Source organism: Haliotis asinina, chromosome 1 (assembly GCF_037392515.1).
Source record: "Haliotis asinina isolate JCU_RB_2024 chromosome 1, JCU_Hal_asi_v2, whole genome shotgun sequence".
NCBI lineage: Eukaryota > Metazoa > Mollusca > Gastropoda > Lepetellida > Haliotidae > Haliotis > Haliotis asinina.
Genome location: NC_090280.1, coordinates 60,467,241 through 60,491,104, shown reverse-complemented (window position 1 = coordinate 60,491,104; position 23,864 = coordinate 60,467,241). Strand labels below are relative to the sequence as shown.

Below are 23,864 nucleotides of genomic sequence, written 5' to 3'. Positions count from 1 at the left end.
GCTCAAATGTATTGTGTAACGTCTCCCACGGTGTAGAGCTAGTCTGTTGCTTGAAATGGCGTAAAACAAGAAAACATTGAGAGATTCATCTGGTTGTTTCTGCATGACTTTAAACACTGTTGATGTCAGCCTATAAATAGAGGTTAAACTGAATTATTCATAACAACAATAATAATATAAACAGTGTATATGTTAACTTTTTAAATCTACATTGTGCGTAGTTAACATCATAGCAATGATTTGGTGATGAGTGATCTCTGAACCCTGTGTTATGGCAACGTGCAGGGTCAAAGTAAATACAGACGGGTCCCCGCGGCCCTGTTTAGTTGTCAGCCTGGTTATCTTGGTAGTCTGCGCTGCGCCGCTTTACACTGCTTTAGCTACTTTGAGGGAGCCTCCAGGGACCAGGTTGTTGAGGAGAGAGGTAGGAAACCAGTCTTCTCTAAAAATAGATATATAGCCGCGCGCGCAAATGTCTGGTCGTGAAATAGTATAATTTCGCGCCGAAGTCGAGAGGTCGTTCATAGCGGTGACACTCAAACGTAAGTAAATGCAGCAGACAGCAAATCTGCTAAGTCGGGTACACATGCACTAGCAGCAATTTACCGCTCGCTATCGTTGTTTGGGGTCGATGTTTTGTCCCACACAACACATTTTGTTCTGGGAAGGTAGGGGGCAATCATCGTTTACATAACATGCAGGGAGTCGCTTACTTTGTACATAGACTTTTATTGGGCAGGGATCATTCGATTCTCTTCCTACAGAGGTTACTCCTGTCATCTCTCTCAACGTATGACAGGAGTAACCTCTGTGGGTAGAGAACTCTACAGGGAGAGATCAGCGATTTTATACATCCCACTCAGGGAGGTATATACATTTCGGAAGGAAGTTGGGTGGTGGGGGTGGGGAGAGGAGGGCGTCGTTCACATTGTACGTGATTCTTCATAAAAATCATCATCACCAATTGTGTATGCATTAATTTTTCCCGACCTATCCTTTCCACTAAAACTTCTGTTGCTTGATCTAAATGTGCTCCAAGTGTATATGACAAGATGTGTCACTCTTTATATGATTGCTAAGAGCGGCGTAAAACTAAGCTCACTCACTCACTTCATGGTATGTACCATTTAAATGCAATATTATTGTGCAGTTAATTTGATCTAAATAGACCTAATTATGTTTCCATGTTGAATATTGAAAATCACCCAAGTGTGCTGTGAGGGGAAGAAACCTTAGAAGTATCAGGTTAGTTATCACACAACAATACCACCATATTGTGCATGCTCCCTAACCCACTTGTTATAAGAGAGTGACAACTTTTCTTATGTTTTCAGTAAACAGCATAATATCCACTGGTTCGTGGTGGAAGTTCCCATCTAGAGAATCCTTTCACCCTGGAATCAAACCTCATCAGTGCACTGTGTGTGAGAAAACATTTACACGTTCAAATGACGTACAGAGACACATGAGGATTCACAGTGGAATCAAACCTCATCAGTGCATTGTGTGAGAGAAAACACTGACACGTTCAGATGTCCTACAGAGACACATGAGGATTCACAATGCAATGGAATCAAACCTCATCAGTGCATTGTGTGTGAGAAAACATTTACACGTTCAAATGACCTACAGAGACACATGAGGATTCACAGTGGCATCAAACCTCTCCAGTGCATTGTGTGTGAGAAAACATTTACACTCTCACATGACCTACAGAGATACATGAGGTTTCACAGTGGAATCAAGCCTTATCAGTGCATTGTGTGTGAAAAACCATTTACACTCTCACATGACCTACAGAGACACATGAGGATTCACAGTAGAATCAAACTTCATCGGTGCATTGTGTGTGAGAAAACATTTACACTCTCACATGACCTACAGAGACACATGAGGATTCACAATGGAATCAAACCTCATCAGTGCATTGTGTGTGAGAAAACATTTACACGTTCAAATGACCTACAGAGACACATGAGGATTCACAGTGGCATCAAACCTCACCAGTGCATTGTGTGTGAGAAAACATTTACACTCTCACATGACCAACAGAGACACATGAGGTTTCACAGTGGAATCAAGCCTTATCAGTGCATTGTGTGTGAAAAACCATTTACACTCTCACATGACCTACAAAGACACATGAGGATTCACAGTGGCATCAAACATCATCAGTGCATTGTGTGTGAGAAAACATTTACAAGTTCAAATGACGTACAGAGGCACATGAGGATGCACAGTAGAATCAAACCTCATTGGTGCATTGTGTGTGAGAAAACATTTACACGTTCAGATGTCCTACAGAGACACATGAGGATTCACAATAGAATCAAACCTCATCAGTGCATTGTGTGTGAGAAAACATTTACACATTCAAATGACCTACAGAGACACATGAGGATTCACAGTGGCATCAAACCTCACCAGTGCATTGTGTGTGAGAAAACATTTACACTCTCACATGACCTACAGAGACACATGAGGATTCACAGTGGCATCAAACTTCATCAGTGCATTGTGTGTGAGAAAACATTTACACGTTCAAATGACGTACAGAGACACATGAGGATTCACAGTGGAATCAAACCTCATCAGTGCATTGTGTGAGAGAAAACACTGACACGTTCAGATGTCCTACAGAGACACATGAGGATTCACAATGCAATGGAATCAAACCTCATCAGTGCATTGTGTGTGAGAAAACATTTACACGTTCAAATGACCTACAAAGACACATGAGGATTCACAGTGGCATCAAACCTCTCCAGTGCATTGTGTGTGAGAAAACATTTACACTCTCACATGACCTACAGAGATACATGAGGTTTCACAGTGGAATCAAGCCTTATCAGTGCATTGTGTGTGAAAAACCATTTACACTCTCACATGACCTACAGAGACACATGAGGATTCACAGTAGAATCAAACTTCATCGGTGCATTGTGTGTGAGAAAACATTTACACTCTCACATGACCTACAGAGACACATGAGGATTCACAATGGAATCAAACCTCATCAGTGCATTGTGTGTGAGAAAACATTTACACGTTCAAATGACCTACAGAGACACATGAGGATTCACAGTGGCATCAAACCTCACCAGTGCATTGTGTGTGAGAAAACATTTACACTCTCACATGACCAACAGAGACACATGAGGTTTCACAGTGGAATCAAGCCTTATCAGTGCATTGTGTGTGAAAAACCATTTACACTCTCACATGACCTACAAAGACACATGAGGATTCACAGTGGCATCAAACATCATCAGTGCATTGTGTGTGAGAAAACATTTACAAGTTCAAATGACGTACAGAGGCACATGAGGATGCACAGTAGAATCAAACCTCATTGGTGCATTGTGTGTGAGAAGACATTTACACGTTCAGATGTCCTACAGAGACACATGAGGATTCACAATAGAATCAAACCTCATCAGTGCATTGTGTGTGAGAAAACATTTACACATTCAAATGACCTACAGAGACACATGAGGATTCACAGTGGCATCAAACCTCACCAGTGCATTGTGTGTAAGAAAACATTTACACTCTCACATGACCTACAGAGACACATGAGGATTCACAGTGGCATCAAACTTCATCAGTGCATTGTGTGTGAAAAACCATTTACACTCTCACATGACCTACAGAGACACATGAGGATTCACAGTAGAATCAAACTTCATCGGTGCATTGTGTGTGAGAAAACATTTACACTCTCACATGACCTACAGAGACACATGAGGATTCACAATGGAATCAAACCTCATCAGTGCATTGTGTGTGAGAAAACATTTACACGTTCAAATGACCTACAAAGACACATGAGGATTCACAGTGGCATCAAACCTCACCAGTGCATTGTGTGTGAGAAAACATTTACACTCTCACATGACCAACAGAGACACATGAGGTTTCACAGTGGAATCAAGCCTTATCAGTGCATTGTGTGTGAAAAACCATTTACACTCTCACATGACCTACAAAGACACATGAGGATTCACAGTGGCATCAAACATCATCAGTGCATTGTGTGTGAGAAAACATTTACAAGTTCAAATGACGTACAGAGGCACATGAGGATGCACAGTAGAATCAAACCTCATTGGTGCATTGTGTGTGAGAAAACATTTACACGTTCAGATGTCCTACAGAGACACATGAGGATTCACAATAGAATCAAACCTCATCAGTGCATTGTGTGTGAGAAAACATTTACACATTCAAATGACCTACAGAGACACATGAGGATTCACAGTGGCATCAAACCTCACCAGTGCATTGTGTGTGAGAAAACATTTACACTCTCACATGACCTACAGAGACACATGAGGATTCACAGTGGCATCAAACTTCATCAGTGCATTGTGTGTGAGAAAACATTTACACGTTCAAATGACGTACAGAGACACATGAGGATTCACAGTGGAATCAAACCTCATCAGTGCATTGTGTGAGAGAAAACACTGACACGTTCAGATGTCCTACAGAGACACATGAGGATTCACAATGCAATGGAATCAAACCTCATCAGTGCATTGTGTGTGAGAAAACATTTACACGTTCAAATGACCTACAAAGACACATGAGGATTCACAGTGGCATCAAACCTCTCCAGTGCATTGTGTGTGAGAAAACATTTACACTCTCACATGACCTACAGAGATACATGAGGTTTCACAGTGGAATCAAGCCTTATCAGTGCATTGTGTGTGAAAAACCATTTACACTCTCACATGACCTACAGAGACACATGAGGATTCACAGTAGAATCAAACTTCATCGGTGCATTGTGTGTGAGAAAACATTTACACTCTCACATGACCTACAGAGACACATGAGGATTCACAATGGAATCAAACCTCATCAGTGCATTGTGTGTGAGAAAACATTTACACGTTCAAATGACCTACAGAGACACATGAGGATTCACAGTGGCATCAAACCTCACCAGTGCATTGTGTGTGAGAAAACATTTACACTCTCACATGACCAACAGAGACACATGAGGTTTCACAGTGGAATCAAGCCTTATCAGTGCATTGTGTGTGAAAAACCATTTACACTCTCACATGACCTACAAAGACACATGAGGATTCACAGTGGCATCAAACATCATCAGTGCATTGTGTGTGAGAAAACATTTACAAGTTCAAATGACGTACAGAGGCACATGAGGATGCACAGTAGAATCAAACCTCATTGGTGCATTGTGTGTGAGAAAACATTTACACGTTCAGATGTCCTACAGAGACACATGAGGATTCACAATAGAATCAAACCTCATCAGTGCATTGTGTGTGAGAAAACATTTACACATTCAAATGACCTACAGAGACACATGAGGATTCACAGTGGCATCAAACCTCACCAGTGCATTGTGTGTGAGAAAACATTTACACTCTCACATGACCTACAGAGACACATGAGGATTCACAGTGGCATCAAACTTCATCAGTGCATTGTGTGTGAGAAAACATTTACACGTTCAAATGACGTACAGAGACACATGAGGATTCACAGTGGAATCAAACCTCATCAGTGCATTGTGTGAGAGAAAACACTGACACGTTCAGATGTCCTACAGAGACACATGAGGATTCACAATGCAATGGAATCAAACCTCATCAGTGCATTGTGTGTGAGAAAACATTTACACGTTCAAATGACCTACAAAGACACATGAGGATTCACAGTGGCATCAAACCTCTCCAGTGCATTGTGTGTGAGAAAACATTTACACTCTCACATGACCTACAGAGATACATGAGGTTTCACAGTGGAATCAAGCCTTATCAGTGCATTGTGTGTGAAAAACCATTTACACTCTCACATGACCTACAGAGACACATGAGGATTCACAGTAGAATCAAACTTCATCGGTGCATTGTGTGTGAGAAAACATTTACACTCTCACATGACCTACAGAGACACATGAGGATTCACAATGGAATCAAACCTCATCAGTGCATTGTGTGTGAGAAAACATTTACACGTTCAAATGACCTACAGAGACACATGAGGATTCACAGTGGCATCAAACCTCACCAGTGCATTGTGTGTGAGAAAACATTTACACTCTCACATGACCAACAGAGACACATGAGGTTTCACAGTGGAATCAAGCCTTATCAGTGCATTGTGTGTGAAAAACCATTTACACTCTCACATGACCTACAAAGACACATGAGGATTCACAGTGGCATCAAACATCATCAGTGCATTGTGTGTGAGAAAACATTTACAAGTTCAAATGACGTACAGAGGCACATGAGGATGCACAGTAGAATCAAACCTCATTGGTGCATTGTGTGTGAGAAGACATTTACACGTTCAGATGTCCTACAGAGACACATGAGGATTCACAATAGAATCAAACCTCATCAGTGCATTGTGTGTGAGAAAACATTTACACATTCAAATGACCTACAGAGACACATGAGGATTCACAGTGGCATCAAACCTCACCAGTGCATTGTGTGTAAGAAAACATTTACACTCTCACATGACCTACAGAGACACATGAGGATTCACAGTGGCATCAAACTTCATCAGTGCATTGTGTGTGAAAAACCATTTACACTCTCACATGACCTACAGAGACACATGAGGATTCACAGTAGAATCAAACTTCATCGGTGCATTGTGTGTGAGAAAACATTTACACTCTCACATGACCTACAGAGACACATGAGGATTCACAATGGAATCAAACCTCATCAGTGCATTGTGTGTGAGAAAACATTTACACGTTCAAATGACCTACAGAGACACATGAGGATTCACAGTGGCATCAAACCTCACCAGTGCATTGTGTGTGAGAAAACATTTACACTCTCACATGACCAACAGAGACACATGAGGTTTCACAGTGGAATCAAGCCTTATCAGTGCATTGTGTGTGAAAAACCATTTACACTCTCACATGACCTACAAAGACACATGAGGATTCACAGTGGCATCAAACATCATCAGTGCATTGTGTGTGAGAAAACATTTACAAGTTCAAATGACGTACAGAGGCACATGAGGATGCACAGTAGAATCAAACCTCATTGGTGCATTGTGTGTGAGAAAACATTTACACGTTCAGATGTCCTACAGAGACACATGAGGATTCACAATAGAATCAAACCTCATCAGTGCATTGTGTGTGAGAAAACATTTACACATTCAAATGACCTACAGAGACACATGAGGATTCACAGTGGCATCAAACCTCACCAGTGCATTGTGTGTGAGAAAACATTTACACTCTCACATGACCTACAGAGACACATGAGGATTCACAGTGGCATCAAACTTCATCAGTGCATTGTGTGTGAGAAAACATTTACACGTTCAAATGACGTACAGAGACACATGAGGATTCACAGTGGAATCAAACCTCATCAGTGCATTGTGTGAGAGAAAACACTGACACGTTCAGATGTCCTACAGAGACACATGAGGATTCACAATGCAATGGAATCAAACCTCATCAGTGCATTGTGTGTGAGAAAACATTTACACGTTCAAATGACCTACAAAGACACATGAGGATTCACAGTGGCATCAAACCTCTCCAGTGCATTGTGTGTGAGAAAACATTTACACTCTCACATGACCTACAGAGATACATGAGGTTTCACAGTGGAATCAAGCCTTATCAGTGCATTGTGTGTGAAAAACCATTTACACTCTCACATGACCTACAGAGACACATGAGGATTCACAGTAGAATCAAACTTCATCGGTGCATTGTGTGTGAGAAAACATTTACACTCTCACATGACCTACAGAGACACATGAGGATTCACAATGGAATCAAACCTCATCAGTGCATTGTGTGTGAGAAAACATTTACACGTTCAAATGACCTACAGAGACACATGAGGATTCACAGTGGCATCAAACCTCACCAGTGCATTGTGTGTGAGAAAACATTTACACTCTCACATGACCAACAGAGACACATGAGGTTTCACAGTGGAATCAAGCCTTATCAGTGCATTGTGTGTGAAAAACCATTTACACTCTCACATGACCTACAAAGACACATGAGGATTCACAGTGGCATCAAACATCATCAGTGCATTGTGTGTGAGAAAACATTTACAAGTTCAAATGACGTACAGAGGCACATGAGGATGCACAGTAGAATCAAACCTCATTGGTGCATTGTGTGTGAGAAAACATTTACACGTTCAGATGTCCTACAGAGACACATGAGGATTCACAATAGAATCAAACCTCATCAGTGCATTGTGTGTGAGAAAACATTTACACATTCAAATGACCTACAGAGACACATGAGGATTCACAGTGGCATCAAACCTCACCAGTGCATTGTGTGTAAGAAAACATTTACACTCTCACATGACCTACAGAGACACATGAGGATTCACAGTGGCATCAAACTTCATCAGTGCATTGTGTGTGAGAAAACATTTACACGTTCAAATGACGTACAGAGGCACATGAGGATTCACAGTGGCATCAAACCTCATCAGTGCGTCGTGTGAGAGAAAACACTGACACGTTCAAATGACGTACAGAGACACGTGAGGATTCACCGTAGAATCAAGCCAAATGAATGTCGCGAATGTGGGAAAGCGTATACAGAATCAGGTACCCTTCAGGGACATACGAGGATTCACTGTGCAATCCAGCAGTGAAGATTTCCTACTGTGTTGAGTTTAAGAAATGAACACCTGCACGCAAAGTGCACGCACCCTGCAGAAACACAAGGAGTCAAATTGGAATTACGTTTTATCAATGTGTTGACTTGGAAAACATTTGCACTGTCAGATACTGTTAATCAGAGGGTTCGCATTAGAATCAGCTGATTGTTTACTTTTAGTGTTATGCACATATTACAGTCCATTTGTTTCCTCATGCACTTTTATATTTTTACAAATTATACTTAGAGGAAATCTGTCGCTGTGCATAGTGTTCTTTCCTACAGCCTCGCATGTCAAGCGACACAGTTCTCAATTAGCAAACACGCCAATGCCAACCCTAAGCAAATAAATCAGCATTGATCAAAGATAAAGTAAGTGAGCTGTGTCGGCACCGACGTTTCATCTAAGGTACATCCCCTACCCAAGTGACCTGTGAAGGTCCCGGGGTAGAATAGGCCTTCAACAACGAATGCTTGTCATGAAAGGCGACTATGCTTGTCGTAAGAGGCGACTAACGGGATCGGGTGGTCAGGCTCGCTGACTTGGTTTGCACATGTAATCGGTTTCCATTTGCTCAGATCAATGCTCAAGTTGTTGATGACTGGATTGTCTGGTCCAGACTCGATTATTTACAGACCGCCACCATGTAGGTGGAATATTGAGTGTGGTGTAAAACTAAACTCACTCACTCACTCACTCACTCACTCACTCACTCACTCCCTGGCCAAGTGCAGACACGTATTCCCATCCCAGCAGATGCATGTTATACTTCCAAATGTTGTTGAACAAAAGCGAGTTTACCGTCATACCATCTTCTGTTGTCCTGTCGTCAATACTATGGTCAAGGGCTGACAATTCTCTTAGCAAGTGGTACAGTTTGACAGTGGCTACACTATGTATAGCCAATACTTGTTAGGTAATTACCGTCTTTCCACCTATGTCGTATTGTAAACTTTGGCAGCTGACGGTAGATAACTTTCACTTTAATGAAATTTGATAATGATTTTACAAGAAAAGCTGTGGGGTATAAAATCTTGTGCTTTTCCATCTCTGATACACTTGCCTGAATGAACCCAAGGAACTCACAGCTCTCTCCATTCTTGCTTCATGGCATAGAACATTTAAACTACATTCTTGTTGATGTCTTTATAAATATAATGGGAAGTGTCAGAGCTACGTTTGATACATTCCTACGATATTGAAGCAATCTTTGAAATATCTACTATTGTAAACGCAAGCCAATATAACCGATTAACTCTTCAAGATTTCCTCAAGATAATCTTCAAGATTTCCTCAAGATAATCTTCAAGATTTCCTCAAGATAATCTTCAAGATTTCCTCAAGATAATCTTCAAGATTTCCTCAAGATAATCTTCAAGATTTCCTCAAGATAATCTTCAAGATTTTCATGTTTATACTCATAATTCGTTTCAGTGTTTCGACACACGTGTGTATCCCCAGCCTTTGACTTTTTTTCGTTTATTTTCTTTGGTTAGATGTGCAGATTATATTCTCATTTAGTCCCTAGTATCCTAGATTCCAGTAGCGTAGTCACAAAAACAGTCTCCAGACTTTATACGATTATTTTGCGGAATGATGAAGTTGTTGGTAAGTCAGTTGTTCCATACCTTACAAATACGATAGTCCGCCGATAAAACAACATTCGAGTCGATTTACCTCAAACACGCACCCGCAGAATAGATTTGCATTTGACATTTCACCAACATGAATAGATATTTTAGTAATATTATGAAACTTCCCGTTCCTCATGCTGTTGCATACCCTACGGAACAGTAACAGCATCATTCGAAACACATTTACCGTAGTCACCCAAATAATCCATGATGAAACACGGTAGTAGTACTCTAAAACTATATCTTCTGTCGGGTTTTCTCGTTTCTATACTTTCCTTTATTGGTTGTAAAATTATAACCTATTCGTAGTAACGACATTGCTGAAATAGTGCAGATGTGACTTAACCTCTTATCTCACTCACTATTTTGCCAAATGTTCAGGCCCCTAAAGCATTGAGAGCTGAGCCAGTGTTTGTCCCAGTCTGAGGGAAGGACAGTTTTCTTGGGCTTTTTATTTTTTTTCTTTTGAACCACAAAACACAGATCCACACGGCATGTGTCAGTCAAGACAGGTTCTTATGGTGTCTTTGGCCTTACATGACTTTCTCTCACAGATCTTATGCCTGTTTGAATATTGTATTATCTATATAGTGCTGTTAGTTTTAACTTTCCACACTAGTTTTAGTTGCAGTTGTGATGTTCTCGTTGTTGTATTGTCCTTTGAGGCCAGATTTTGAGAATATACACATATTCAAAACAGGTTTTCGTCACGATATGGCTGAAATATTGCCGATGAGCCGCTAAATATTAACTCGCTCGCTCACGTCCGTATCTGCCAAACTTTTGTGTTGAGAAAATAAATGTTGGCATTATAGTTAGAGAATGGTACCAGACTTAAATGGCACATGTCGAAAACTGAACTCTATGTGCCGTTTACCGTATATGTTCATTGCATGTATTTTGATAACTGAAATATACTTACACTAGTCGTTAATGCAATGTGCGTGACATACCGTTACAGTGATAAATCCCCCCGTAGTTAACGCAATTAGAACTGCACATAACGTAACTGGTGTAAAACCTTACCGTAATTAATGGATGATTCGTGACATACCGCTATAGTCATACATCATCATCCCCAGTAACGCATTAAATGGGATATACTGTATTAGTAAAAAAAATCTTTACAGTAGTCAATTTAGCTGTAACTGAACTAAGCGCTCCACTTGTCCTCTACAATTGTTGTTGATAATTAATTTATCCATGAGGTTATATTATTTATCAGTACCAGAGTTACTCAAGAAAATTGTTTGTAAGCACTTCGCGTACATACTCTCTTATACCACACATTGCTTATGTTAGCTGACTGGACATTATTATAAGATATCAGTTATTATTTTTGCTTGTCTACGGTAATGTCCAAGTAACTTTCCATTCCCTACAAATAATTCGGCCGAGGCCCATTATTTTTTAGGCAGTGGAAACGTACGGGGATGTTATCCTACTTAAATTACATTCAAAGTATTGGTAATATTTCTGTTATCAAAATAAAATGTCAAAATGACAAAATGTAGTCTTGAATAAAAACTGTTACAATCACTCCATTCCTGAAAGGTTATGGAACGAGCGGACAATGGAATGACGACACAAATGTAATTTTACATGCATGAATTGATTCATTTGGAATGGCATGTTACAGTATAGGCACTTGCTCGTATAAACCAAAGCAACTCACAGTTCTCTCCTTTCTTGTTTCAAGGCTCACTTCTAATAGCTAATTCCCAACTCGAGGCCTGACAGCACCTTTAATATACATCACGTTAAAGATCGTCTTAACCGACACAGAAAAATCTGTCTCGATATGTCGGAAGATTGATTATCGTTAACTAGTGTTAATCTGTTGCTTGTGGGAATTTAATGCATACAGTCCAAACTTAGATAACTATAGAATGCGGAGCACAGCGAATGTGTCTTCCCCGAATCTGTCTATCGATTTGTCACAAGTTTTCGATGGGTGACATGTCAGTTGAGCGAACTGGCCATGACAAAACACTGATCGCGTTGGCGTTCAGAAAGGTCTGTACAAACCTAGCAACGAGTAGACGAGCAATGTTGTGCTGGAATGCGACTGGGTGTGTCTGTTGCTGTAGAAATGACAGGACCGTAGGCCTCAGCACCTCACTGATATACCGTTGGGCAGTCAGGTTACCGTCGACAACACCGCCAGTCCTCTGGCCACCACATATTTCACCCCAGACCATGACGTACCCAAGACCATACGGCTCACCGTTCCTACTGTACACTAGGCCGTCGTACTTCGACTGACAAAATAAGCTGTCTATCTGCTAACAGCATTGCCCGTTGTGGTCGATTTAATCCGATACAAGGGAATGGAGTCATCATCCAGTAGTCCCCTCACTGTCAGTCATCACCAAACACTTTTGGTGATGGTGCAGTTGACTACTTAGGTGATGATGCTAACTGATACGGGTTTCTAATGTTCACTACTCAGGTGATGATGTTAACTGATACCTGTCTCTAATGTTCGCTACTTAGGTGATGGTGCTAACTGATGCAGGTCTCTAATGTTCACTACTCAGGTGATGATGTTAACTGATATCTGTCTCTAATGTTCACTACTCAGGCGATGGTGCGTAACTGATGCGGGTCTCTGATGTTCACTACTTAGGTGATGATGCTAACAGACGCAGGTCTCTAATGTTCACTAATACTACTTAGGTGATGACTACAAGCATTATCAAAACAATTAAAAGATCCAAAGAGAAACACACATACTGTGAATTGCAGCAACTGAAACGTGAACTGTTTCAATATGTTTATCTGCGTGCTTTGAACCGAGTCTTTGACATGTTCATAATCTTGTTAAATTTGGAAACCTCACCGATATCACATAAGTACTGAACAACTCCCATTCCAAATCCAAGATGAAAATTTAACATGATTGTGTCTATAACTAACTTAGCATTTGAAATCTCAGCGCACGCACACACACTTAAACCCTTTTACCTCAGCTTTTAATTAAAATTCTGAGCAAAATTCACAGAAATAGTATCCATGACATAATGGACCCAATGTTTTATTTTGGATTACTCAGTTAAGTTCAGATTCTGGGACTTTTGTTGGGCTGAGTACACAAAGTCCGCTGTCTAGACTGCCAGTTGTCCGACTTCGATTTTTTTATGGAAGCCATGGTGCAGGTTAGGTGGTTGACTGTATCTGCTTGCAATTAACTGCCCGACTCTGCGGGTGTGGGTTCAAATCCTGGATGGGACTCAGCAATACAAAAGTACTAGAATCTGTACTTTACTGAGAAAGTGGAATCCCAAATATAGTACGTTACACTGAGCCACGTTCCAAATAACATTGTGTATTTGGTGGCATAATGAGTATAGTGTAATAAGTTTCATATGTGTTTAGAGTGGAATGTCCAGTGACAAGAACAAAGCTCCATTTCGACCAGGTTATGGACACCTCGGAGAGCTAAGATCTCTAACAACCGTCCCTATCATTGCCCTCACAGCCACGGCATCTGTGAGAACTCAGGAGATAATCAAAGAAAAACTGTGCATTCAGAAATGTGGAAACAAATAAATGCAATATTAAATATTGGGTGTGTGATATTAAAAAGGACATAACTGGAGACTTTGCATGGCTTGCAGATCTACTTCTGGATCATGTCAAGAACACTCCAAGAAGGATAATATTCTTCAGAAGAATACGACAGATGGGTGGTGTTTACGAATATCTGATTGATTCTCTTGGTGACAGGCCTTGTGTTGATTTTAAGACTGAGGGCCCAAATGATGACCGAAATAGGTTATTTGACATGTTCCACTCTAAAACAGACGATGAAGTCAAAGAAAACATTTGTTCTTCATACATGGATCCTCAAGGTACGAAACGTGTAGTTTTAGTATCAAAATCATTTAGCATGGGTCTCGATGCTCAAGGTGTAGGCCATGTCATTCACTATGTGCCAGCGTATGACGTCGAGGATTACATGCAAGAAACTGGAAGAGGTGGAAGAGATCACAATACACAAGCACATGCCACATTGATCAAATATAAAAGGTGTTTGCCAGGGAAGAATGCAGTCAGGCCATGCATGAACCAGTATTGTGAAGGAAGTTCATGTCGCCGTGTGGAACTCCTACAGCATTTTGAAAGTTCTCCATCGCCACTACATAACTGTTGTGAGCTGTGCACTCTTAAAAGAGCGCTTATGTGGAGCGAATAATGTTTCTCGCCAACGGTCTAATTACGAAACCAAACTGCAAATTGGTCAACGCCCGCTCCTTTGACCGTGACAGGCAAAGGGACTGGGCTCCGGACCACATTAGCAGAATTTCTTCACCTGAACAGTCAGGAGGCCGGATGCCCGTGCATCATACACCATTATTTAATGATATTCGTGGTATTCCTTGTCTGATCATAACAAAATATCCCAGCAGTGTAGTTTTTTTCGGATGTTTGGATGGTATAGTGACTGATCCAATTTGATCCTATTTCTGTGTTTATTACCTCGATATTTAATCATGTTATGTGAAAATATGACGTCTACAGGCACGTAGCAAGCCAATTGTTTCAGTCCGAAAGATTGCAAAGCTTTATAGTTAGATAGTTTTGAGTGTTGGCCCTGCTGTGAAAATATCATACATATATTTTGGTAGCTATGGTAGCTACCCTGGTTTATTACCTGTAATATTTGAATTCGTAAACTAAAAACGATGACTTTGCCATTGGTAGAGAAATCAGAAAATGTTCTTATGTAAAAGAAAACGGATTTCAACTATTTACCCACGTTCACAGCAAATGCCTGTATGTATTTCTTATGTAACGAAGTTCCGTTGGTATACTCAAAGCAGTTTCGGCCCATAAGTGTTTTCAGGCCGCATGCAACGCAGAGATTACATCTTCCTTGCTGTAACTCGCGTTTGATGGTGTAAACCTACACATGTTATTTGTCATCATTCTCTGGATGGTCAGTTAATGAATTTATAACAGGTATAATTAGTAGTAACACCACTCAGATTACTCAACAAAGGTTCCCATTTGGCATTTCACCTGTCCGGAGTAAATACTCAACATTATAAATTAAGGTCTGTAATGGCAAATGTATTGTATGCTATGTAATATGTGCATGTAAGTGATGCAAGAGGGTTTATCAGCTGAGTTACAAAAACAAACATCGATCAAAGGATTAAACTATAACACACTGATTGATTAATTACTTTTATCTTCTACAGCGGATTTGTCAAAATGCAGTGTGTGTAGATGTACTAATCTATACTGACTACACCCTGTCGTAAAGTGTGAGTGTAAAAACAACATCCTCCCTTCAAAGAATTAACCACCCTTGCGTTGATTGACTGATTGCTCATTATTGGTTGACTAAATTACTTAAAATGACGGACATCATGCAGTTAGTTGCCAGGTGTGCTATCCTGGGTGACCAATGAGAGGTTTATCAGTTTTTCACCAATGTGAAATACCTGAAACGGTGTGTCACTTTTTCGCAAATTAGACTGTTGTAAGACACACGACGTAGAGCAGGATTATTTACCTGCTGCAGATGAATGGAATATCGTTCTTTTATGTGGATGCTAATATTGATGGATACATTCCCGAACAAGGTAGTAGCCTGATATTGTTGCTATAACATTAGTCTGTTTTAAATTCATTATTTGCTTTTTGTTTTAATTTATTTGTTGTAGCATTCAGCAGAATCTATTTGACAGAAAACACACACTTGATCGCATATGTGTGTGAAATGGGATCTCTATTTGCAGTCTATACAATGTTTAAATGGTAATGTCATGTTAGAAATTTACTATAAGTATAAACAGGCCGTGTGTTCTTTTATTAATTTTCAAAATCATACAAATATGACAATAAACTAATTAGGGTTGTGAGACCAGAGACCATATAATGGTGAGACAAAATATAAAGACAGACATTGGCTTCGTTATTTTTCCGTCCTAATACATTTTTTACCATTTCTACCACTGTCAGATGATTAACCTTCAAAGTGTTTTCATAATATATTTATGGTGAAGTAAAAATGACTTCACCTTAGATGATCTGTCTATAATTAAACTCCCACTTGCGGATACGGGCTGCGCAGCAGAGGTCATGAACCAGTCACCAATGCTGGGATATCATCCGGGTACTCACGGGAGAAAAACAATAACAAAAGGAACTACCAGTCCACGGAAATTGCTCCGCATGAGTGCCCCTTTAGTACTAAAACGTAAGTAAACGCAGCAGGTTGTAACTTTAACATCGATCTACTCTTTCTCATTCACCAAGCAGCTTGTGATTTTGTATGTACTCTTGTGATGAACTCAAACGGTGTTCGATTCGGCGGTAGCTAAGATGCATAGCGTTTAGTACACGAACGCTATGCCGCACCTCCATAGCCGGCATAGGCCGCAATGGTGGAAATCCTTTGGCGCACTTTCGCGCACTCGTTACGACTATTGCGCACGAAAAACTTATATGACTGGCTTCTATGTACTTATACCTACATGTGCGCCCTAGTTTCGTTATCAGAATATTAAAAAGTAAATATTTGCAAGCCATCAAACATCTGAGTCGATCGATCGCATGTGAGCGGCGCCATTTTGAATCACGTGACGCGAAGGGATTCCCTTCCTAAAATAGTAACACGCGTGTTCCTCACCTCGCTGTTTGTTTACAACAAATTTTCATACATTCTTAAAAAATATATAAGGATTGTGTGGAGACTTTCGTTTCCAATCTAGACTGACAGACCACCCAGCCCTTTCAACAACTGTTTTCAAAGGAAATGTTCTTGAGTTTTCAATGCTTTCTACAATATTCATTATATTGGGTCATTGCAGCCACCTTGACAGTGCATTAGTGTTTCTGTACTACTTAAAGTTTGACTGAAAAACATAGTTTACTAACAACACGTATTGAATGTAGGAATTAAAAAATTCATGAGTTAACGAATTAATAATCTCTACATTCCATTTATGCATAACAAATAGAAATAAAATAAATAAATAAAAAGAATTTAAAAAATTTATATTCCTCAGTTCACATTTCTACTGCCTTGAATGTCACTTTTAATATTTCCATGTTCTGTTAGGTTTCAAGCACCCAGCTTCAATCCTTGCTGCACATCTTTTATGTTCCATATTAGCAAACAAGTATCAAAACAGTATTTGTTATGTTTCGATTATAGACAAATACCAAAACAAGGGGATACATCTCACAAGCAATTGTTAAACAATGAAGGATCATTCAATTTACAGCACAAAGGCAAGAAATAGTCTTCATAAATATGTCTACGAGTTACGATTATTTAAAATGTTCATGTAGTGAACGCTATGTATCTTAGCTAATTTGGCAGATGAACACTTGCTGATCAACTGTTTGGCTAGCTGTGGTCACTAATTCACTAGACCACACCTCACAGGGAAGAACAATTTTGGTCAATGAATCAAGCATTACTAAGTGTTAATCTAAGCTTCTGGGTGAATGAGAGGGTGTAGCCTCGGTTTGACACCAGCCCATTGTGGTAAGACTTCCGCCCCTATCCCCCATAGATTTCATCCATGAGGAATTATTTCTTTGAAAGGCTGCTTTAGAAGTCTTTCATTATGTTAAGATACAATGAAAGAAACATGTTAAAGCTCATTGTTATCAGATGAGGAATATATATTCAGGTGATATGATTTGACCAGAATGAAACTTATCATCTCCTGTATGCTTATATATTGAGCTGTAGTGGCTGTAGTGCACACAACAGTGAAAACCAACGATTTGGACCAAACTTATAGGATATGAAGGGACATAGAGATCTGCTGTTTATAATGAAATCGACACAAAGTCAGCAAACACCTTATTCAACCTGATATTCATACTGCTTGTTCAATGGCTCATTCAGTAGTACAGTTGTGTGGCAGTACCCGGACACTCAATTTGTTTTTTTTTTAAGAAAACTTATAATATACTCAGAAAAGACCTACAATACATTCAAGTCAGAAGTAACTAACACCAAACACTGTCCCCATCGATTCCAGCATTCTCTAAACTTTTAATAACATCTTGTAATATATGTCTTTCCAGCAAAACACGAATTAAATAAGAATAATCAAGTTTTGGGCCTCCATCTCTGAGTGGGCCTCCTTATTACATTTTCCCTGTCGAGGATGTTATACTTACGTAACAGCCTGATATTCTTGTCTTGATATAGATGGTCTTGTGAATGCACAATGACACAGGCTAGGGTGTGAGAACTGTTTATTTGTTGATTAAATTGACGGGAAGACCAACTGATGACAAACTGACACCCTGCAACAATGAATGGAATAACAAGAGTACAATTCTCACAAGCTGACTATATATATAAAAGCAACACTTTACACAGTCATAAGTGATACAAATATAAACTTAGCATATCATAATCATTGCAGTTTCAGTTACACAAGCAATACGAATGTGGCATTATCACATGCCTGATATTATACTTAATTAATTGGAATGCCATAAAGAGTATGTATAAGTTATATGTATACTAGGTACTCTACATATAGACATAAACCTATATACCCTGTAATTCCCACGGGGGTGTTGTCCTGGCATGTGACCAACAATATCTGGTATCAACCTGTTCATGATATAAAACCTACCATGAATACTATTTACATATCTAAATATTTCATCTACGCTATTATCAGTTCAGTGATAAACAACACAATTTACTACCAAATCAACAAAACCATACATATGATCAAATATGGTATTTCTTATAGACATACACTCAACTCATACACATACACATACACATACACATACACATACACACACACACACATACATACACACATACACACAGAGTATATGTGACATGTTGAAACAATACTAACTTGACATAGATACATTTACATGCATAAAAATACATAATGATTACTAACCCTTTTTAATTCATTGTCCTGAGTCTCTAACCAAATTTCCAAGTGCAAGTGACAAGAAAAAACATGTGGAAACAAAGGGTTGGGATGTAGGACACCTAATTCAAAACTAGCCAATCACCGAAATATCTAAACTTGCACTTTTACACTAGCTGTACTACCTGACACTGAAGTAGACTTACACAATGAAATTATGATATTATTTTACTTACAGCTGCTTAAATATCTTATGCAGCCTGAAATGAGAGATTTAATTATTATAAATCAGTAATGCTGACTGGTTCATATACCTGAAATTGATACAACAAATGGTTATTAATTACTGTTTTGCCCAAAATATACAAATGACATTATTTTGAAGATGCTAAAGTAAAACAACTAAATGATCAAACATAATCAGTACATGCACAACTTCACCACACTTTATTGTTAATGTCCCTAAACAGTGGACCAAATACTGATGTCAGTTGCTGTGGTACTCGCCTGACAGGGGCTCCTGTGATATCACGTACAATCTGTCTGTTTGGTCCTGGCCGAACCTCAGCATCTGAAAATAGGCTAGGTATTTTGTTTCTGGTATGTTGATTTTTATACAATTATAGCATTCCTATCAAACCTGTTCTCCGGTTCAAGTTCCATTTTCAAGGTCATGAATGTCTCATGAAAAATGTGATACCTACATAATAATGTGGGAGAAAAGTTAGTTTTGTGCAGACATGATTAACACGTTACATTTGATGTATGTTAATGTTATACTGTGAGATATTAAACGTGTCAGAGAGAAAGTTTCTGTTCCTCTTCATGAGACAGGATAGGGGGAATGCCCTTTCTGAATTCAAAAGGGACCCTGTTCACTAGTTTATTATGAAAAGTACTCCTTTGGATACCACAACTTGTCATAGCTTTCCTAGCAGAAATTCCTCTGCTTTATTTCACCTTATCAAAGGTGTAGATTGGTTTATTAGCACTCCTTCCTCTGTTCATTTGTTACAGAACCTACAAGGCTCATTCTCCATTAAACATGTTAAACGTGCAAATAGGTTGGTGTGGGAGTTGAAAAATAAAGTATTTGACAGATTATCATTTGTTTAGGTAAGCTGAAGCTTAATATAATAAAACAATGTGATCGGCAAGGTTCAGGAAAAGCATGATAAATATGCAGACCTTGCCTTTGAAATGTCTCGCTTGCATCCCAAGTACACTGTCGTCAGTCTCCCCATTGTTCTCGGTGCCCTTGGTTTGATACCTCCTGATCTCTTGGCACAGATCAGGAGAGTGCCCGGGTTCTCCACCAGGAGCACAGCCCTTCTGACAATCTGGGTAATGCAGAAGGCTGCAGGGTTGGGGAGCCTCCATATTCTCCGAAAAGTTCTTGATGGGTTCGACTAGGCAGTGTTACCTGGGAGAAGTCCCATTCGCTGTCTGGGCTGCGTGTAGAGGGGGCGAGGGCCCTGAGCTGATGATGAACTTTACCAGCCTGACTGTGCCAGAATCACCCAAACCCTCTCTGCTGCATTTCATTTCTAATCTGTAAAACATAACTATAGATTTATATAGCGCTTTTACCAGCTGAGCACAGGTACTCAAAGGTGTCTAGAGTCTGACAACACATGGATATACACAATGCTAGGAAATGTCTGTTCGTAATCCTCCTGGAACAGAGGAGTCTTGATGCCATTCTTGAAATAGTACAGATACGAAATTGATTGTACACTCTCTGGAAGTTAGTTCCACAGTGCTGGGCCTGCTGCTGCAAATCTACAGTCACCATAGGTTTCTGGCCTTGAAGATGGAGGATCAACCAGATTCTGGCTAGCTGACCGTAAGGCTCTGTCTGGTTGTTAATCTGTGATAAGATCTTGAAGATACAGTAGTGCAAGTTTGTGTTTTGATTTAAACACAAGCATCAGTACTTTGTATTTCACCCTTTGTTCCACTTTCAACCAATGAAGGGGCTTCAGAACAGGTTTTATACTGTCAGATTTCCATGTTCTCATCGCCACTCTGGCTGCTGAGTTCTGTACTCGCTGCAACTTGTTGATGAGAGTCTTGGGTTGTCCATACAGCTGAGCATTGCAGTAGTCAAGATGAGAGAACACACATGCCTGGATGAGTAAAATAACAGCTTTGGCAGTGATGAACCTCCTTATCTGACTGATGTATATTGGCATATGCCCTGTGGCATATTTTGTTGATTGTTGATGTGTGATTCAGCTGAAAGAGTTGATTCAATGACAAAGCCAAGCTTCCTTGCCTCCAGTGCTGGTTTTATAACATGGCCTCCAATGTGTAATGAAGGAAGACTCAACTCCTGTTGTGCAGATTGGGGACAGAAGATCATAAGTTCTGTTTTCTCACCCTTCAGGTTTAAGAAGTGGCAAGCCATCCAGTGTTAAATGTCCTGCACAGAGTGTCATCAGACTGAAAGCCAAGCTGATAGATCTCTGGTTGGTGGGTTTGAATGCAAGATATTGCTGCATCTCATGTACATAGAGATGTATGGACAGACCATGGTAGTATGTTATATCTCCCAAAGGGGAGGTATATATGGAGAATATGATTGGACCCAAGACAGATCCCTGAGGTACACCATAGCGAACTTGTACCGTCCTAGACACACTATTCTTCATCTTCACAGCCTGAGTGCACCCTGACAGAGATGATTGAAGCCAGTCATAAGCAGAGCCATCAACACTGAATGTCAGGGGAACACTTTTGTTAAGTGCCTGGTTTCTTAATCAATGCTTGTACTGGTTTTTATGGCCGTCTACAATCATCGTCTACCCCTTTTTGTATGTGGGCAGATATGCTACTACACCACCTGTGACAGTGATAGAAGCTTGTAAAAAATCTGTAGTGGCCCAAATGTTTCAAGTCTGGCCACCGCTTTTTGAAAGTTCGTGGCTCAAACACATAAAGGTGGCCCAAATAAAAATAACAAAAAAGCACAAGTCAAGATTGTAGTTGGATCAGTCATAGAAACTCTTCACTTAGCTGATAACTTAAATGGATTTAATACCGGCAAGTTCCTGACAGTGTGTAATGTAAATTAAAATTAACCATGAAAGCGTGTGTTGGTGTGTGTGTGACCAGCCAAGTCTCAACACATACATAATGTTCATTTAATAACACTTTAATGCTGAGAATGAGAACTGTCCAAGGCAGGAATGGCATAAGTTTGGTAGTAAAAGTCTCAGCAAACTGCTTGGTTAGCTGCTTGGAATATAAAAAAAATTACACCACCAAGAAAAATATGTAAGGTGTCTGCATGTGTTTATCAAGGAAACTGTGATCTTGTAAAATATTACTTCTACTACATCTCAAACACCATCTGAAAGGTCAAATCCTACTCAAGATAATATTTCTCTTAACTGTTCAATCTAGTGTACGACTCGCCCTAGCACAGATTGTTTCTCTTTTTATCAAAGTCCACCCAAAAAACATTGTCTTCAATTCATGGCAACCAGAAAACCTTTCCACCACCAACCCCATGCTCACTTCGAAGTCCATAGCTCAGAAACTTATGCCGATTTCAGCCAAAGTTTACATGCAACTTAGTAGTAGTATAGACAATGGCGGTTTTGGAATTTTTAAATTGGACCCTCGGTAAGGACCCCGTCCATAAAAGCCATTGTCTATACTACTGTCTAATTATTTTCTCATGAAGACATATTTGAATATTTCCGTGCAGTGTTTTTAAACTATGGGAATGCTGATGGCAATATTGAGGTTAAGGGGAATATTAATGGAATATATTCATTGCCTCTAAACAGTTTTACACATTTTGCCTTATCCTGACTCATGCTTAATTGCCTATCTTGTTTGGATTGGATTGAAGTGGATTGGGCACAAGTTATCCAGCTTAGGAATGCCTTCTCCAAGAAGCTGCATATGTCATATTTACAATATAAAAACATTGACAACAGGGATTTGAGGCAATAATATATACAAGAATAAACTATAAAAATCTTTCAGTTAACTTAGTATATATCCATGTACATGTTGGCATAATTATTCATTTTCATGAAGTGACAGAGTAGCATGACCAAACAACAATTAATCGAAATTAATGGGTATGTGATTTTTAACGACAGAATGTACATTTACTATCAATTCTTTACACTGCGGTGTATATAGAGAACATTCTAAACAGTAATGCCATGAGTTTTCACAAGAACAACCATAAGCACAAGAAGCATCTGATATTAAATTAATTCTGAATAAATCGTAATTTACCAGACTTGTATTGTACTTTAGTGTTGTGTGGAGAATGTTCAGTTTCCTTGCACCAGATGAAAAGAAAGATGGGGCTACATTTATTTTACTTTGAATTTTTAATTTAAAAGAGTTGCGAAGGTTGTAAGATGTTTTTTGGCCCACATCTGTAGGTAATAGGTCCTGAAGGTAAGATGGTCCAATATTCTGAAGAATTTTATAAAACAAGCAAAGTTTTCTAATTCTCCTACGTTCATTAAGAGTTTCCCAACCAGTTTCAAAATACAAATGATCACGAGAAGTATTTTGCCTATCTCCTCCTTCGCAAAGGAAGTGGAACACCTTAAATCCCTTAAAGTTCCCTTCTGAAAGAAGCGGATATAAAATACACTGCCCCCCCAAACCCCCTCCGGAAGCCTCCCTTTCCCGCCAAAATGGTCACATGA

General features: G+C 39.6%; 1 pseudogene; it reads left to right on the top strand.

Moving 5' to 3' along the window:
• Positions 1-1,623: 1,623 nt before the first annotated feature.
• LOC137295496 (zinc finger protein Xfin-like) lies at positions 1,624-8,713 on the top strand (annotated as a pseudogene).
• The last annotated feature ends 15,151 nt before the right edge of the window (positions 8,714-23,864 follow it).